Source organism: Protopterus annectens, chromosome 13.part0 (genome assembly GCF_019279795.1).
Source record: "Protopterus annectens isolate FY-2018-M chromosome 13.part0, PAN1.0, whole genome shotgun sequence".
Lineage (NCBI taxonomy): Eukaryota > Metazoa > Chordata > Ceratodontiformes > Protopteridae > Protopterus > Protopterus annectens.
In genome coordinates this window covers 790,212,123-790,231,965 of record NC_056747.1, presented here as the reverse complement: position 1 = coordinate 790,231,965, position 19,843 = coordinate 790,212,123, and the positions used below count along the sequence as shown (strand labels likewise).

General features: G+C 41.4%; 1 protein-coding gene across 1 annotated transcript in view; it reads left to right on the top strand.

Annotated features, from left to right (window-relative positions):
• NCOR1 (nuclear receptor corepressor 1) overlaps positions 1-19,843 on the top strand; it is a 4,682,182-nt gene that overhangs the window by 3,643,875 nt on the left and 1,018,464 nt on the right. The window lies entirely within an intron of this gene.

Below are 19,843 nucleotides of genomic sequence, written 5' to 3'. Positions count from 1 at the left end.
CCTCCTAAAGACCTGTCACTAGCAGTGTATCCCAAGGTTCAGTCCTTTGGCCACTCCTGATTGGCCTTTACTTCTCTCATGTCAAAGCATGTGTTAAGGGTTTATGGCTGACTAAGTTTACAGGCAACTGTAAACTTGGTAGCATCATAAATTCTAAGAGAACTGTAAGCGGGCCTTTCCCAAACAAATAGCTGATGTAAAAACCATGAACTAAAACTAAATGACAAGAAATGTATAGCTGTATCTTTTTGCAAGCAAGACTTCCCTTATTGATATCACTTTAATAATACACCCCTGAAAGTTGATCCAATAGTCAGGAATCTGGCAACCTTTTTCAACAATGAGCTGTACTTTGACTACCACATATTCACTTTTGTAAGGAAGTCCACCTTCATCCCACAGTTTGCATCCAAAGGTATGGTGTCCAAGTCCAGGGTTGTAATTATCCCACTGTACTTGGCTCTTAGGCCAGTCATTGAATATAATCCCCCATTTGTTTCGTACCTGTCCAAACACTTGTAGTGGGTAGAGAGACCACAGTGCTCACTAAAAAGAATAATCAAGGGACTGAAGCACAAAAACTTTGTGGACCAGATCAAAGGCTTATCTCTCTTCTTGATATCATGCCAGGCTACTAAGAGGCGACCTTTGTCTCGTGGATAGAGTTTCAGCAGATCCTATCCTGTTGAATCTATTATACATTTGCATGTCCAGTGGTGGCTGCTCCTGGGATCTCAGTTTCTTTTTTAAGCTACATAGAACATGTCGGAGGGATAGGTGTGTATCACAGTGAATATTTCTATGGAACAGTCTTCCACTCCACATAAGCAAAGTACTTCTTTAATCTATTCAGATGTAATTTAGATGATTGAATAGGAAACACAAATTAATTCTTGTATCTGATGTCCTTTTCATTCTTGCTCAAACTTTGGGTTTGGATCCAGTCCTCAGATCTGACTTGGGTACATACTGCAGACTTCGAATGCAACTGTCAAGCTCCTCCCTCTACTCACAATGCATTATTCTATCCCAGTTACCCCAGATCTCATTTGCTGCCATTGCAAACAGATGCAGGTTCGTCTCTCAAGCATTAACAGTTTTTTTGTGAGTTAATCCATTTTTTTTCTGCTTAACACTTTAGCTGAATTTTGCTGTTTATTTTTGTCCTCCCTCTTAGTCTCTTGCAGGACGTTAGGGCTTCCTACTATTTTTCTAGATAGTACTTTATTATTACCATAGTTGGTATTTCTGGTTACCCATCTTGTAAGGTATTTTTTTTTAGGTATCATTGTTGGTAACTAAACCCTTTTTTATTTCTCTGTCCAAAAACAAAAACTTTATTGCTTAATTTTTACTTTTGTTCTGTTTGCAGTTACCTACAAATGAACTTCCTGCGGGCATAAAATCACCATTTCGAACACCAACAAGGATATTGCCTTGGAGCCGGCCACTTTGGATACTAGTTGTACTATATGCTCAACCTTCAATCCAAGGTCTCTGGCTGATTGTTGCAATAAGTTAATTTTGATAGGCCTTATTCCTGCTACGTCTACTTTGGGGGCTCAAACCTCCTCCAAAACCACTAAATCAGCTCTGTTGGCGCACAGGAAAGGTTTCCTGTCAAAGCCCCCAGATCTTCACTGGAGCTGCCTTCCAAAAGCCTAAAAACATGGGATCAGACATTGTCAGATCCTAAGACCCAATTCTTGGATCTGAAACCCTCTGATCTGAAGGATTCTGATACGATTGTTTTATCAGTCAGTCTTACACCGCTGTCCTCTGATTCAAAGCCTAGCACCTCACACAGAAGTCTTACTACAGAGTATGTAATCAAGCCCATATCACCTACTCTGTGATCTCCATATGCTAACACCTAAAAAAACATTCTAAGCCACAATCCACTACTTCCTCCAGAAGCTTATCGGAAGTGGATGTCAATAGGGTGATGCAAAAATTTCTCAGAGCTCAGATCTAGATGGAGGTCTAACAAGCTCTGTCCCCTGTTGGATCCGTGAGTCTTCCTGCAACATCCAAAGCTACTTTATCTCCTCCTGCAATTCGCCTAGTTATTTGAATCCCCGGATCCGATATCACCAAGAAGTCCAGAGTCTGATCCGTGGAAGATGTCTTCTTCGACTGTATCCCTGACTAATTCCACTTCCGTACTCTCAGATCGGAACGAATTCTGGAGCTGATGGGTCTGTGTTTGGTATGTGGGGCTGGGATCGACTCCAGTAATGTCAGGTCTGTCCCTGCCCCCCCTCAGAGCCTTGGCCTTGGATAGTTTAGGTACTGTTACATCCTCGAGGCACAGATCCAAGAGGGCTTAATATCTGCCTTCTCTGGGGGCTCCGGTTGTAGTATGGCTGGTCAAGGCCTCTCTGCGTCCATCTGCCTTTGAGATCGTGGAAAGGGCTTTTTCTGTATGGAGAACCGCCTTTTCATTTTTCAGATTCAACCCATTTTCCCTAGTTGGTTCCGAGCTCTGAGTCTATCCAGTCTACTACACAGGAACAGCCAGTTCCAACAAGTGTCCAGTCGGTTCCAGTAGTGGACCTTCCCCTCCATCCTGACACCTCTCTTAAACATCCCACAGAGGAGGTCCATCAGAAGAGAATGTGCAAGAGGAGCCACATAGACTCCCTGATGGAGTCTGTCATGGAGGATTTTGATTTTGATGAAGAAGGGGTCCCCCAGATCACCGGTTGTCATCTCCTTCAGAGATGTTTTAGAGATCTTCAGGCAAATAGGTGTCTGATTTTCCAAAAAACCCTCTCTGGAAGAATGGGTATTTTTGCAAGCTTTTGAGTCTGGCGCTTCTCTGACAACCTCACTCTTGGGCAGTAATCAAGGAACCGGAATCCTCATCACTGACACTGGAGAGGGACGTTCACTTGGAGTACCAATGGGCAACACACACAGTATTTCCAGATGCAGACCTGTCGCATCAAGCACAGTTTCCCTTTAGAGTACACAGGGAGCATGCTCAACCCAGGGTCTGGATTTCTTTATATCGGTCTCATTCCAAATCCCCAGTAAGGCTCCCCACTGGCACTGTGAAACCAGTGTTTTGTGTCCTGCCCCAAGTAGCTCGCACACACACACTTTGATATATAATTTGTGCACACACTTGGGAAAGGCTGGCACAGATTTACTAGCTATGCCACCTTCTGTCCAGACTATAAGGTAGTTTCACTGCCACCAGTCAAAAAGAGTATCCATTTAAATTGATTGAAGTTAATATTAATACAGATGGTAATTTCAGGAGTGGCCAGAGTTATCACCAAACAAATATATAAAAAAAAATAAATAATCTCCGTGGTAAGTCTCAAAACAACCCACTAAACAAGTATAGTGGGTCCAAAAACAAAACACTGTAAGAAACTTCTATGTGTGGGAGATTTTCAGTCCATATCTGTAGTTAATCACTGAATATTAATCAGATCAGACAATAGTAGTAGAAGTAGCAAATTTAAACTCGTCCTAAGAAAAAAATATATATATATAATTGTACAGAATTACTAAGTATTCGAAAGTAATCCAAGTAAGGCAGGCAGTCTGTTTCCAGTCGAAAATCCTTTATTAATAATAGGGTAGGGGGGCATTTTCAGGGAAGAACAACCTAAGGCACATGGACCGAACAGGAGACACATCTGCATATAAATGTCCTGAAGATGAGAGCAGTATTTTTAGCGTTGCAGTACTTCTAGGATTCTCTTCCTCTGGGAACAATTGCAATTCAGACAGACAACAAGATGTCAGTGGTCTGGTAGCTGAATAAACAAGGAGGAACCAGGTCCCTACCCCCTTTGTCGCAAGGCCCTGAGAGTGTGGCAATGGGCTACATCCACCCAGCGCTTTCTGTTAGCAATGCACATCCCGGGGAAATCCAACGCGATAGGAGACCAGCTGAGCAGAGCAATTTTGTGGCCTCATGAGTGGTCCCTCAAGAAAGAAATAACAGAGAATTTTCCGCAGGTGGGGCTAGCCTTACTGCGACCTTTTTGCCAACCACATGAACACGAAATGCAGAAGCTACTTTGCCCTGATTCCCCCTCCAGGAGAAGCCCCAAGGGACGCACCTGTACATGATTGGCCTCTGGGTCTCCTCCATACATTCCCACCAATTCCTTTGATACCCAAAGTACTACAGAAAGCAAAAGCCCTGGGAGAGACCATCATTCTAATAGCCCCTCATTGGCCTTGTCAGATTTGGTTCCCCTTCCTTCGACTTCAGCAACTGGAGGACCCTTGGATTCTGGGCCCAGTTCCAGATCTTCTGACGCACTCGTCGGGGGAACTTCATCTCTCTCTTCAGTCCCTGAAGCTGACAACTTGGCTGCTCCAATTCCCAACTTAGCCAGATGCCATAACCTTTCAAATGAAATGCAGCAGATTCTAATATCTTCTCATAAATCCTCTTCTAGGAAGCTATACCTTAGCAAATGTAAAAGGTTTTCTATATGGGCCTCTCAAAATAAAATTGATCCCTACCCAAGCCCCTGTTGCCTCCATATTAGAGTTCTTGACTATGATTTTCAACAAAGGAGCTGCAGCAGCAACAGTTCGGGTTCAACTTGCTGCTATCTCTAATTTTCACCTTGGATTTGAAGGATTGAACATGTCACACAAACTATGCAAAGCCTTTCTCAAAGGGACTTTTCATCTCAGACCACCTGTGAAATCCTCTTATACCCCATAGAATCTACATTTTATGCTTTCACGCATTATTCTCCCTCTTTTCGAAACAGCTTCCTCACGCGATTTGAAATATTTGTCATGGAAGACCATCTTTTTAGTAGCCATCACTTCTGCTCAGTGTCAGAGCTTCAAGCCTTGTCCATAAAGCCTCCTTATCTGATTTCCCATGCTGACAGAGTCTCACTGCGAACTAATCCCCAGTTTTTGCCCACAGTTTGTACTGAAACTAACCTTAACCAAATTATAGATTTAAAAGTGTTCTTCTCCAAACACACCAACAACTTGAGTATATGCTGCACAACCTTGATGTTCATAGACAGCTTGTATTTTACTTGGATAGAACAAGAGTTTAGGAAATCAGAACAGCTTTTCATTTCCTTTTCAGATTCCAGAAAAGGTATGCCAGTGGCAAAAACAACTCTTAAGTGGTTATCCGATTGTATCGCATTTGTTTATTCAGCTGCTAATATGCCCTTATATCACAAAATTAATGCTCATTCTACCAGAGCAGTGTCTACATCCTCTGCGTTTTCTGCTAGACTTCCTATAGACAACATATGTGCAGCATCCACTTGGTCAAGACCTCATACCTTTATCACTCATTACAAAGTGGACAGGGCCTCTTTTGGGTCTACTGTCCTGAAAAACATACTCCCGTGAGTCACCCGAGAAAGATGGTGCACGGGACGCTACCCATCTGTAAGAATGAACGGCGAGATAGAACAACTTCACATAAAGAAGTTATGTACTTGCCACAATGTTCCATGTGAGTTGTTCATCTCATTCTTACTTCCCACCCTCCTACCCCCTCCTGGGTTTTTCAAGGACCGAGATGGTAGAGTCTTCCTGGTTGCTCAACCCTTCTATGGCTTTCTCTTTGTTATACGCAGCAAACAAGATCTGAGGTAACTCTAGGTGCATCATGGGATGGGACTTCAACTCGAGCTGTCTGAAGACCTCGAGCTTTGTAGTAGGCCAATTTGGAGCAGAGGATCTTCTCCAAACCCATCTGTAAGAATGAAGGCGAGATGAACAACTCACATGGAACGTTATGGTAAGTACATAACTTCATTTTCTTGCTTACTGAATAGAGCAAGGCAAGATGGGTGAGTGGTCCTTGTTGTCAGATCCAAGACAATACACTGTTCCTAAGACTTAGTGCAATGAAAAAGTATTTGCCCTTTCCTGATTTCTTATTTTTTTTTTGCACGTTTGTCACAAATGTTTCAGATCATCAAACAAATGTAAATATTAGACAAAGATAACCCAAGTAAACACAAAATCCAGTTTTTAAGTAATGATTTTATTTATTAAGGAAAAAAATCTATCCAAGCCTACATGGCCCTATGTGAAAAAGTAATTGTCCCCTAAACCTAATAACTAGTTGTGCCACCCTTAGCAGCAACAACTGCAATCAAGCGTTTGCGATAACTAGCAATGAGTCTTTCACATCGCTGTTGAGGAATTTTGGCCCACTCTTCTTTGCAGAATTTTTAATTCAACCATATTCGAGGGTTTCCGAGCTTGAACCGCTTTTTTAAGGTCATGCCACAGCATCTCAATTGGATTCAAGTCCGGACTTTGACTAGGCCACTCCAAAACCTTCATTTTGTTTTTTCTAACCCATTCAGAGGTGGACTTGTTGATGTATTTTGGATCATTGTCTTTCTGCAGAAACCAAGTGTGCTTCAACTTGAGGCCACAAACTGATGGCCAGGCATTGTCCTTCAGGATTTTTTGGTAGAGAGCAGAATTCATGGTACCATCAATCACAGCAAGTCCGTCCAGTAGCAGCAAAGCAGACCCAGACCATCACAGTACCACCACCATGTTTGACTGTTGGCATGATGATCTTTTTCTGAAATGCTGTTACTTTTATGCCATATGTAATGGGATGCACACCTCCTAAAAAGTTCAACTTGTTTCGTCAGGCCACAAAATATTTTCCCAAATGTTTTGGGGGTCATCAAGATGTTTTTTGGCAAAAGTGAGATGAGCCTTTGTTGTTTTTGGTCGGTAGTTGTTTTCACCTTGGAGCTCTGCCATGCATGCCATTTTTGCCCCGTCTCTTCCTTATGGTTGAGTCATGAACACTGACCTTAACTGAGGCAAGTGAGGCCTGCAGTTCTTTAGATGATGTTTTGTGTTCTTTTGTGACCTCTTGGATAAATCATCGCTGCGCTCCTGGGGTAATTTCTGTAGGCTGGCCACTCCTGGGAAGGTTCACCACTTTTCCATGTTTTCTCCATTTGTGGATAATGGCTCTCACCGTGGTTTGCTGGAGTCCCAAAGCTTTAGAAATGGCTTTGTAACCTTTTCCAGACTGATAATGTCCATTACTTTGTTTCTCATGTGTTCCAGAATTTCTTTAGATCGTGGCATGATGTCTTCCTTTTTGGGATCTTTTGGCCCACTTCACTTTGTCTGACAGGTTCTATTTAAGTGATGTCTTGATTCAACAGGTCTGGCAGTAATCAAGCCTGGGTGTGGCTAGTGAAATTGAACTCAGCTTTCCCAAAAATATGATTAGCCACAGTTACTTCGTGATTTAACAAGGGGGGGCAATTACTTTTTCATATAGGGCCATGTATGTTTGGATAGTTTTTTTTCCTTAATAAAATTTTCACTAAAAACTGCATTTTATTTGTACTTGGATTATCTTTGTCTGATATTTAAATTTGTTTAATCTGAAACATTTGTGTGTGACAAACATGAAATTCATAAGAAATCAGGAGGGGGGCAAATACCTTTTCATTGCACTGCAAGTCTCCTCTAATATTAAAACTTTATTTCCGTATAGAATGACATCACATACATTTGGTTATCTGACTTTCTGGTTCCCATGCAACCCCCACTGCCAGAAGCTGTCACGGTTTTGTACCTACTTGTTACCATATACACAGATACAGCATTGATCAGATGTGGTACAGCTGCTGGAAGTCCCAAAAACCATAAAAACATTCCACTCTTTCTACAGGAGCTACAACATATTCTCTAGTACAGACGGTGCTTCTCTGGTTCTCTTCAAAACTGTGGGATAATATTTTTATGGCTTAACCCATAAAGTAATGTAATTGCAAGAATATTTTTTCCAAAGTCAGGTGGATTAACCTCTTCCCTTCCAGTATATGCTGTTACAATGTATACATTTAATTCAGTTGCAATAATGTATGTACACTTTTCCTTCCAGCAGGGCACACTGTTGATGCATTTTAACACAAGCAGACTTCACAAATACATTTTCATCACAAGCATCTGTACAAATCAGTTTGATATACAAATGACATATAATCATTTGCAAAATTCCAGCTAGCTGGCATATATTACACATCCACTGCTCCACTTCTTATGGCATGGCTGGCAGTACCTCCTGTCGTCACACCGTCCCTCTTGGGTCCATCACACCCACTGGGCAAGCATAACAAAAGATACCTGTGTACTAAAACTCTCTTATCCAGAGGTTTTCATTCCCTTTTTTTCCCCAACTCCTTTTTCACAAAAAGAAGAAACTTCCTGACATTCCACACAGTCAGAGCAAAGGAGCAGCACAGAAAATTCAAAAGCTGCTAGAAAGAGTCATCCAAGAGGTCCCACCAGACCAAATAGGATTTGGAACTTACTTGGGCTTCTTTTCAGTGGCCAAGACCACCAGAGACTTCAGACCAATTTTGGATCAAAGCACATTGAATCAGTATGTGAAGAAGTCAAAGTTCCAGATTGTCATGGTACAGTCCATCCTGCCATTTATTCACAAGGACAATTGGATGTACTCAATACAATAGAGCTTCAGGATGCATACTATCACATCAAAATAGACAGGTGCTCTTGAAGGCACTTGCGCTTTCAGATGGAAGACAGTCACTACCAGTTCAGAGCCCTGTCCTTTGGACTCACCACAGCACCCAGGGTGTCTTACCAAATGCATGGCAGTGGTGGCCGCTCATCTGAGGCTCAAAGGATTCCGGATGTTTCCATATCTGGATGACTGGCTCCTTACTGCCCCTTCCAAGCATCTTTTTCTACAGTCTGGGGACTGTTTGCTCCATATTTGTCATTCACAGGGCATATATAAAATATGCCGAATCAAACCTGACACCAGTCCAGAGCCTGCAGTTCACTGGTACACTTCTGAATATAACAAAACAGGTAGCATCACTACTACCTCATCACATATCCACTGCTCATGATCATGTTTATCTGCTTATCTTCCATCCATCCATCCATCCATCTCCCCCAGCAAGATCAGTCCTTCAAGCACTAGGACCCATGGCAGCAGCCATTGTATTGCTTCCCTTGGCACATTTCTTTATGCTTGTCCTTCAGTGGACTCTAGCTCTTCAGTGGTCCATTCTTCAACCTCTGTCCTCTCCAGTCAAACTTACTCCAATTTGAAAGTGACATATTGACTGGCAGATTCAGTTGGACGACATTCATCTAGGCTGACCCTTAGTTTTACCACCTCCAATGATCACAGTGACCATGGATGCTTCCCATCTGGGGGGGGGGCATTTCCTGAGGAGGACAGTCCATATCATGTGGTTCCCCCCCCCCTGAAGATACCAATCTGCATATCTTTTTACTAGAAATGAGAGCAGTCCTACTCATGTTGCAGGCATTTCAAGATGCTCTTCCTCTAGGGACTATTGCAGTTTAGACCAACAACATGTCTGTGGTCTGGTACATCAGCAAACGAGGAGGAACCCAATCTTATCCCCTCTGCAGAGAGGTCATGAGTGTGTGTGAATGGACAAACTCCTCAGACCACTTTCTAATTGCAACACACATTCCAGGAAAAAACAATGAGTTAGCAGGCAAATTAAGCAGAGCCTTACTGATGCCTCATGAGTGGTCTCAGTCAGTCTGTGACAGGATTTTCCATCATTGGGGCCAACCTTGCTGCAACCTCTTGGCTTCTCTCCACAACAACAAATGCAGCAGGTGTTTTGCTTTTATCCCCCCTAGGGGGAGACACCGAGAGATGCTCCGGTCCATGTCTGGCTTTCTTTATGCTTATCCCCCTCTTAACTTGATTCCCAAATTCCTCCAGAAAACAAGTTAGCTTAAGAACTCGTTCATCCTCATTGCTCCCTCCTAGCCTCGATAGGTATGCTCCTCTTCAGCCAACTTGCTTTGTGGAGAAAATGGATACTGGACCCTACTCCAGATCTCCTCTCACACCCATCAGGAATCCAACATCCCAATATCCAGGCCCTCAAAAACTAACTGCATGGTTTCTCCACTTCCAGTAATGGTTAGAGAGCCCAGGCTTTTTTCCTCTGTACGTACGGGTATTATAGACAAGCTCACCAGCCTGAACATAAACCCCTACGTCACAAGATGGGTTGCTAATTGGCTCACGGATAGAACCCACACTGTGAGAGTTGCATGTTGTAGGTTTGACTCTAAACCAGTTACAAGTGGCATGCCCCTGGGCTCAGTCCTGGGACCCCTCCTGTTCGGTATATACTTCTCAGAGGTATAGGCAAGCACAGAAGGACTATGGCTGACCAGGTTCGCAGACGACTTGCATACTGGGGGCCATAATTCACTCTCCAGCTGATACAGACATCCTCCAGAAGGGTTTCACTGAGACGGATACCTGGTGTCAAAATCATGGCCTCAGGCTAAATGCCAGAAAGTGCATAGTCATCCCCTTTGGAAAAAAAGTACCCGCGAACTAATACATACGTGGTAGTCCCCTAAATATAGAAAATGTAATAAGGGATCTGGGGACCCAAGTAGATCGTAATCTCCCCTTTGATAATCATATTGCCAAGGTGGTTAGAAAATCCTATGTGGCCCACCTAATCACAAAAGGGTTTGCATCTAGAACAAAAGAGGTTATTGTGCTCTTCTACTCATCATTCATCAGACCCATCGTTAGAGTACAACGCCCCATTTGGGATGTACCTTACAAGACACCTGCAACAGCTGGAAAGACCACAGAAGTACTTCACCAAGAAGATTACTGGCCACAAACATATGCCCTTTGCAGCCCGACTGAAGAAACTCCAGCTGTACTCGGTTGCATACTGCTTACTTAGAGGTGATGTCTGCCTAACATACAAGGCCATGTCCAACCCAGAATTGATGGACAGGCTCCACCTAAAAAAAAAAACAAATCCCCAAGAGCCACATGCTCTAGGGATCTAAACCTCACCACAACGGTAAATAGGACATGGTGGAGGGATAGATTCCTGTCCCAGAGACTCCCCATGCTTTGGAATAGGATTCCAGTCTATATTAGGCAGAGCCCCTCACTAACCCTGTTCGAGAAATTTTGACGAGTGGATGGGAAACAGAAAATTTAGCCCGGGGATCACCGCAGTGGCTCTGCTGGACAGAGGCACAGGGAACTAAAGCCTCTGCTGGACTGAGGCACAGGGAACTAATCTAAGGGGGTGGCGAAAGCAAACACATTCTGGCTAGGCTTATAGATGCCCTTGGGCAAAATAGCCTAGTACTTACCTATGAAGCTACCTTTATTTTGGCTTCAAAAATCCCCATTTCTTAGGTACTTGTCCAAACACTTGTAACTAGAGAGGGCCACAAAGCTTTCACACTAAAAGAAGTCAAGGGGCTGAAGCATAAAAACTATGCAGACCATATCAAAGGCTTATCCCTCCTCTTGATGTCGTACAGGCTACTAAGAGGTGACCTTTGCCTCATGGCTAGAGCTTCGGCAGACCCTATCCTGTTAGACCTATTACACATTTGCAAGCCCAGTGGTAGCACGAGCACCTGCTTATGGGATCTCATTTTCTATTTTAGTGTACATAGAACATGTTAAAGGGATGTCTGTGTATCACAGTGAATACTTCTATGGGACTGTCTTCCACTCCACATAAGTGAAGTACATCTGTAATCTATTCAGTTGTAATTTGGATGAATGGATGGAAACCACTAATTAATTCTTGGTTTAGCACCTATGCCCTTCATGGCTAGGGGGAATGAGCAAATGTCCCAACATTTTATTTTATTTGCCATTTGTTAACGGGGTTGGTCTGGCTGGGCAGATGCCCTTTTTCAGCAGAGACCCGAGGAGAAAAACTCCCATTACAGTAATGATTTTTTTTTATACAATCAAATTAAGTATTTAATCAACTAATCATACAAAAAGAAGGTTAATTTTATACAATGTATTAAGAGAGCGAAAAATTCAACATCGATGTAGTCTATTATAAGCCGTATAAACACAGATTCAACATGAGAATAATCATTTGGATGAGAAATTAGCTAACCTAAGTGTAAGTGTAGTAAGTAATATAGTTACCAAGAAAGAGGGGTCCAGGTAGTAGGCAAAAGGAAAAGGAGGGGTATAGAGTGTATGAGGAGGAAGAGGTAAAAAGTGAAGACAGGAGTATAGTGAAGAGAAAAAGCCAGAGCAGGAAAACCTAGAAAACAAGTAGGAATGGGTATCTGTAAAGACACAGTGGTAGAAGAAAAGGGGGGGGGGGAGTGGGCAGAGTTCACGTAGGATTCTCACAGGGGCAATTCCAGGAGTTAAGCAGATTTATTTTATTTATTTATTTATTTATTTTATTTTATTTATTTATTTATTTATTTATCATTTGTTGACCGGGAAAGTCCGACTAGGTTCCACAGAGCCTGTTTTCAGCGGAGGCCCGGGGAGAAATGCTCCAGATGCATGTCTTTGGAGTATGGGAGGAAACCGGAGTACCCGGAGGAAACCCACGCGAACACAGGGAGAACATGCAAACTCCACACAGAAGGCAGCCGAGAATCTAACCGGAGAACTTCTTGCTGTGAGCTGACAACGTTAAGTGCTGCACCACTGTATAAAAATAAATAAATTTATTTTTATTTTACATTTATTGACTGGGATAGTCGGATTGGATACATGTCCATTTTCAGTGGAGACCCGGGGAGAAAAGCTCTAGATTATAGATATAAACATAACCCATTAAGACAGGCACACAGCTACAAAAACACCTTCAGAGACTAAACATATTTGCAGAGTATGTACAGAGTAATTTCTGTGTAGCCCTCAGTGGGAATGCAACAAGTTCACAGTGATTCATAAAATACATATTTTTGTTCTGCCTGCCTCTGCATTATTTATATGTAAAATATAATGGCTGAAAATACCATGGGAATGTAAATATTTTTGTTTTACAGTGAATATCTTCTGTTGCACCCTTCATTATAAAGTTGGAAGAGATTTTGCAAAAATGAGAATATAGGGTGCTATTTAATTTTTTTAGTTTCACTGTTTACTCATTTTTCTCTCTAACCCCCCCCCCCCCGCACACACACACACACACACACACACACACACACAGTGAAGTCATAGTAGATACTGAGCAAAGATTTATATACAAAAAGCATCATGGGTATTTAAAATAACTTCTTTAAAGGAGCTGCATCTTATTTACATTGTGGTTTCACTACTGCATCATGTATTGACATTTGATTACTAGGAAAGTCCGACTGGATAGAAAACCATTTTCAGTGAAGGCCCTGGGAGAAATGCTCCAAATTATTATGAAACATTTTAAGAACAGTAATTTTGCAATCTTCAAAAATAAGACAAAAACATCTGCAGTTTAAATAATTATAACAAATTAGTGGTAATCTCACAGCAAGAGGTTCTCCCATTCGATTCTCGGCTGGAGTGCAGGGAGTGCCTTCTGTGTGGAGTCTGCATGTCCTCCCTGGGATTGGGTGGGCATTCGAAAGACACGAGTAAATGGGCGTGCCTTAGTTGAAGGTTGAACGTCGAGCTGGCACTTCGGCGTTTGTGAAAATCTACTGCCATTCATTAGCGGACCAGAGTTCCACTGTGGCGACCCCTAACCAGGAAAAGCCAAAAGACAACAACAACAGTGGTAATTTAAAAGTATTGGTTAAGAATTGATGCAAGTTATGACAGTCGTGTAATAATTATAAAAACTTTTAGATAGTTGAGAAATGAAAAGGTAAGTTAGTTTAATAAAAACAGGAATTGGAATATGAAGTGAAGGGAAGAACAGGCATATGGTATATCATATCATCATATGTTAATTTTCAATTTCAGGTGTTCCATCTGCAAGAACTAATTGAAAACTTGCCTTTTTAGGAAGAAAAAGAACTTTTGTTGCATTTAACATGGAAAAGCAGCAGTTTATACATTAATTTAGGTAGTGAGGCATTGTGGATTCAAGTTTTCATGATGTCATTGCAGGGATTTTCAGCACTTTGAAAATTTTTCAGTGGGCCATTCTTACCCACAAAATAAATTACAAAAGCACACTTTTGCTTCAAAAACTATATAATTTTTCCATTGTATTTGGTGACAAAATTATATCCAACTGCAAAGGTCTGCTCCTTAAGTGTTTTAGAACATGGTCAGTGCACACAGATCAGTAGTGTAGTAATTACCTATGAACCTGTGATACAGACAATACAGTGACATGAAAAATCATTCAAAGGTAGATCAGAATGAGTGTTTAGACAACATTTAGGCCCACGGTATTTTGTAATAGTCGGTGGTAAAATGAATATTCATAACAATGCAGTCTTGAGGTGTGTGTGTGGTACACTGTGCCCAAGTTAAATGTAATAGTACAGCGTAAGGTAGAATATTGCTAGTTAAGTAGTAATTTTAGAACAGGATAGGATTGACTCAGTAAGGATAGTTTAAGGGAGTTAGCCAGATGTAGTGTATGAGTAAAGCCAATGAAACCTCTGGATATTGCATCTAGCTTGAAAGATTTAAGGTTGTCTGAGTGAGAGGGGAAAGGAATTCCAAACTTGAGAGACAGGAGATGAATACAGTGAGTCACCTTTAGCATTGTTTAATTTAATTGGGTGCAATAAGAATTTGTAAGTAGACCAGAGAGTCCTAGATGGGTAAGTAAGGTTGGATAATATTTTGTAGTGTTAGGCCTTTTTTTCGGTTTAGAAAATTAGACTAAACGGTTTTTAGTTGTGTGAATATTTGGTAGTGAGTGATGGTGGCATGTTTATTTGCATTGTGTAGGGCATTTATGAAAATGAGTAACAAGAGACCAATGGATAGATATTTGAGACCACCCCTATGTGCACTGTGAGAAATGGAAAGATACAATTGTATCATTTTACACTCGAAGATCCTCAGTGAGGTAGCTTAACATAGCTAGCTAGGTCTTGTACATTTCTGTGTAAAGTTATTCAAGTAAATGAACTGCACCCAGTTATGATTTGAGATGTCCTGTAATGTCAACAATGAGTTGTTGCAGAAGTTTCATTTTTTTGAGAACTGATTTTTATTTAAAAAATTATTCAGAATGTGTATTAGTTTATCAGCGCTAGGTTTGACAAAGCCGATTTCAGCCAGGTTAGGCCATAGAATTTGAAGATAATAAAAATTCACATCAGAAAAACTTTTCTCTAAGATGTCGTAGTTTTGTTTGGGGGGGGGGGGTCTTTCCCTGCATGAATAGGATGTAAAGTAACGCCTTCAAAACATTTTTTTTTCTGCTTTTTTTTTATGCTGTTTTAGTTAATTGACTGCAACAAAACAGTACTTGAGTTATGTAGTATGGACATTATAGTGTGTCATACAAGTGTTTTACTGTTATGACCTGTCCCTTTGTGAAGGTAGCTGAAGTGAAATAAGCAGGGATGCCTCTTGTTTTAATTGGTTATAATGCCACTTTTGCTTCTGTCCCGGCCCTTGAATTCATACACACATTGGCCTTTTAATTGTGTAACCGTAATGATTTAGGGAAGAAACTCAGGAATTTGTGGATGAGGTTCTTGTTATTCTTGTGTGTGGAGCTTTTTCAGAGTAGTTAAAAAAAAAAAAAAAAGTAGAACATCTTTACTGATGAATTTCACTGTTAATATCCCATTTTCATGTACGCCTCTTAGCCAGCAGTCAGCATTTCTCTTCAGAATAATTCTGTGATATCCAAGAACTTGCAAGGCAATCATTCTGCAACTTCTTAGCAGTTGAAATAAAGCAATCTGCAGGCCTAGTTAGACCAACCCTTATGCTAGAGTTTCTGCTTATATAGCCAAGTTCTATTTTCACTAGTCAGACCAACCCTTATGCTAGAGTTTTCGCTTATATAGCCAAGTTCTATTTTCACCTAGAAAGCTACATTGATAACCATCCCCACCAGTACCAAATATTGCGGGAGACTCGAAAACAAAGCCTTTATGGTGGAACAGTATGAATAAAATTTACAACAGAAACAAAGATGTTCTTCGTGTTTCACTGTTGCAGTCATCACATTTGGGTTACCTGCCTGCAGGTAGCCCTCAGCCGGCCCGAATACCAGAGTCTTGGGATTTCTGCATCGGATGCTGTCGCTTCTTCCATGACAACATGTCGTCAGGGGTGTAAAACATGCAGCCGACGCCATTACATCAGTCTTTCTTGCCGTGCGGTGCCCAAAGCAGAAGCATTTCGCAAGTGCCAGTTGTCAGACTCCTGAAATTTTTGTTTTCGAGTTTCAGACTTGAAATCTTCAAAAAGATAAGTACCCCGTTGGGGATCCCTTTTTCTTTCTTTAACCATTGTCAGAAAAAATTAATGATTGTCTTGCCTGTAGAAAGCAAATACCTCATAGAGATTTTCATTCTTACTGCATCACATATTTAGGCCAAGACCACGACATCCCTTGCAGTCAGTTTTGTGCCTTGTTCAAAGCTCAAACTATTAATTGTCGGGCTATTTTTGTAGCTAAATGCTTTTGTTCTCTATCTCCGTACTCCGAAATGGCTTTGTTAAGCAGTTTGACTACCGATCTTCCGAAAAAGCATAAGGATAAAGACGGAGACGGACCGCATAGGTCCAAAACTGCCAACGACACTTCAGTTAAGCTAGTCGCCAGTCCACCGGTACTCAGTGAGGCGCTTTTGCAGCCCCTGATACCCGCTTCTACAGATTCGCAGGCCTCTGCTGAGACCCATTCGTAGTCTAGTATGTCACGAGATGCTTCTTCGACTATGGAACCTGCGGATGTCTCTACCTTGGATGGGTCCGGAGCCGCTGTGCAGGCACTGGCTTCTGAGGGTGTATTCAGCCTACGGATTTTCATATTAAACCGACTACTTCGTTTCAAGCTAAAAATAATTCCTCAGGCCTATAGCTCACATTATGCCTAGAAAACTGACGAACAAAGTGCATTCTCAGGCCCACATGCCTTAAAAACAATTTTATTTATTTATTTATTTTACATTTGTTGACCGGGAGAAATCCGACTGGATATATGTCCATTTTCAGCGGAGGCCCGGGGAGAAAAGCTCCACATTAAGAGTAAAAATTACATACAAGTTAAATAGATACATATTAATACATTATTGTAGTAACAAACAAAGTTTAAGAAAAAAGGGCATATCATATATGTGATTAATAAAAAATTTATCTGCTGGATAATTTCATTGACAAGACAACACTGTGAAACAGATGGAGACAGACAAAAGAGTAATTATACGTATACTAGGAAGTCAAACTTTTTCCAAGGAGAGATAAGAGTGATAGGTAGAATAGAGAAGAAAGGAAGAAAATTTAGGGGGTGAGAAAGAAGGTCAGGGAGAGATCAACAGAAGGAGATTGCTTGATAGAGGAGAAAATGAAGTAAGCTAATAGGAAGAATTTAATCTGGGTATGAGCACTGGCAAAGCCAATGAGACTGGAAATGGTGGGTTAGACTTTTTTTGAAGTGGGGTAAGGAGGTGATGGTGGTAATACTGGGAGGGAGTTCCATATCTTACCAATGGAATTGGCAAATAGAGCATCGCCTCCGGAGTTACAGGATTTGACTGTTTGAATAAGTGTCCTGCACGAGGACTGAAGGCTATTTAGATTGATGTATGGTATGATTAAATTCTCCAGTGCTGGAGACTTTTCAGGGTGTTTGAGTATTTTGTATGCCTCAATGAGTTGGTTTTGCTGGAGAAGGTTTGGGAGTTCTAACCAGCCTAGGTATTTTAGGTTAATACAATGATGAGTTCTATATGGTTTACCAGTTGCAAATCTGGCTATGTGATTGTAGGAGCATGATAGTTTATTTAGGTCTGATTTATTAAGGTTGGTAAACATTGGAGAGGCGAGAAGGGTAGAGAGCAAATGCGAGCGAGCAAGGGTTACTTTTGCAATTGGTGTTAGAAAGGATTTGATTCTATATAGGGACCCCAGTTTCTTATTAACGGTCTTAATAGTTTGATTAATGTGGATGTCGAATTTGAGTTTATTATCAATGGTCACCCCTAATAGTTTCGTGTGGGAGTCTGGGGAGATAATTGTCCCATTATTGGATTGTATGGTAAAGGAAGTGTTAGGGAGTTTTTGGGTAGGATGGAAGAGTAATAACTTGGTTTTCTTTGGATTCAGTATTAGTTGCCGTCCAGATAGCCACTTCTCTATTGCTGTAAAACAGCTTTGGGTTTTGGATAGTAGTTTGTCAAGAGATTTGTCAGAGCATACTAATGTCGAATCATCGGCATATTGAATACAGGTGGCCTCAGGGATGGCTTTATGGAGGTCATTAATAAAGACTGAAAAGAGAAGTGGTCCCAGTATGGACCCCTGAGGAACTCCGATATTGTTTGGAAGGAGGTTGGAGAGCTTATTTTCCCACAGTACTGCTTGTTTCCTACCAGAGAGATGGGCCTGAAACCAATCTAATGTTAGGTTATCCAGGTGAAGATTTCTTAGGGTATCATGGAGTAGTCGATGGTTAACCATATCAAAGGCCTTTGATAGGTCCAGAAAGAGTGCTGAAGATATTTTTTTGTTATTCCGGTTATAGTTTATTATGTCAATAAAAGAGAGGAGGGCAGTAGTAGTGCTGTGATTGGGTCTAAAGCCATGTTGTGAGTTGGTCAAGAGTTTGTTCTGGGTAAGATAGTGAAGGAGTTGTTTGTGTAGACATTTTTCCATGATTTTGGCCAGGGGTGACATTATGGCTATGGGCCGGTAGTTTGATAATTCTGTAGATGAGCCACCTTTATGGAGTGGGATTACGTATGATATTTTCCATATTGAGGGAATTGTAGATTCTGAAATGGTACGATTAATAAGTATAGAGATGGGGTAAGCTATGTCATCTGCAGCTAGTTGTAAGTATTCAGCTGGTAGCAGGTCTGCGGAGAGGGTGCTTGGTTTAAGCTTTTGAAGTAAGGATCGAATGAAGGAAGTAGAGACTGGTTGTAGATGGAAAGTGTGAGGAGTTTTTGGTGTGGGTTCTGTAGCAGTGGAGGCTGTGGTGGATAATTGGTTAGCCAAGGCTTGGATAGTATCCGTAAAGAAAGTGTTAAAGGTGTTGGCTACTTCTTCGGGGTTTTTATCTGATATTATTTCTGGGGTTGGAGTGGAGGATTTCCCAGGATGGAGAAGGTTATTTAAACCTGCCCAAAATTTTTGAGGGTTGTTTTGGTGTTTATTTTGTAGTTGGCAGTAGTAGTTTCCTTTGTCCATTAATATGGCTGTTTTTGTCATATTTCTTAGCTGTTGGAATTTAATACGGTCTACGGGTGATTTGGTAGTACGCCATTTTTCCCAGGATTTGTTTCTGAGTTTTATTTTCGATTTGGAGTCTTTTGTAAGCCAAGGTGTAATATTTGTTTTGGTTTTGATTAGTCTTTTAGGGGCATGAGTATCAAGTATGGTTAGGAAAGTGGTATTAAACTTAGAAACTGCCTCTTCTAGGGGGAGATACTTAAGAGTAACAAATTATTAGAATGGCTGAAAGACCTTATTACCTTAATTAGGGAAAGCCAGCCTTCCCCCCTCTAAGAGATCTAGAACTGATTTTCCTTCTGATTCTTCTGATCAGGAATCTGATATCTCTATTCCTTCTGATTACCAGAATTTACCCTCATCTACTTATGAGGGTTCTGATGCAGAAGATTCCATTCCCTCTGCTTCCCCTCCAGATGATTTTTCTTTTGCTGAAACCTTGCATATCCTTGGGGAACATTTCCGCTGGGAAAGCCAGGACTATTCACAGTCCAAAAAGAGACTTGGGGAATTCTTAAGCCTGCCTCAGCACAGGCCTCTAGCTATCCCTCCTGTTCTGGATATTGTAGATGGTGTCTTCCTGGAATCCAGCCTTACCCCAGACCCTTTGCCTCCGGCTCCCAGGAAACCTGACAGGTACTATACAGTACCTGACTCTCACAAATTCCTCTTCAAGAATCCTAGCGGATC